Source organism: Volvox carteri, assembly GCF_000143455.1.
Source record: "Volvox carteri f. nagariensis unplaced genomic scaffold VOLCAscaffold_76, whole genome shotgun sequence".
Lineage (NCBI taxonomy): Eukaryota > Viridiplantae > Chlorophyta > Chlorophyceae > Chlamydomonadales > Volvocaceae > Volvox > Volvox carteri.
Genome location: NW_003307619.1, coordinates 94,927 through 95,239, shown reverse-complemented (window position 1 = coordinate 95,239; position 313 = coordinate 94,927). Strand labels below are relative to the sequence as shown.

The 313-nt window shown below is 64.2% G+C and overlaps 1 protein-coding gene across 1 annotated transcript in view; it reads left to right on the top strand.

Annotated features, from left to right (window-relative positions):
- Positions 1-313, top strand: part of VOLCADRAFT_98713 (uncharacterized protein) — a gene marked incomplete at both ends in the record, with an annotated part of 5,638 nt that overhangs the window by 1,517 nt on the left and 3,808 nt on the right. The gene's annotated exons all lie outside the window — the stretch shown is intronic.

The following is a 313-nucleotide window of genomic DNA, read 5'->3' as shown; positions in this document are numbered from 1 at the left end:
GTTTGGAGCCAGGGGCCCCTGGTCAGCAGCCACGTCATCATCCAACAGCGCCGACAAGGGGGGCAGGGACACAACCCCCCCACCCCCGCCCCCACCCCCTGGCGGGGGGAAATGACCCCGGGGGGGGTAGGCACTGTCGGGACGGGACGGGGGGGGAGTGGGGGAGTGGGGGATTTGTCAATGGATGGCGTTGTCAGAGAGTGTACGGCGCTGAAGCTGGGACGAGCATTACGTCCTTCCAACCCCCACCCGATGTGCAAGTTCGGTTTTTCAAGACGATACCTCCCCTCAAAAACGGTCCGAGGAACACACA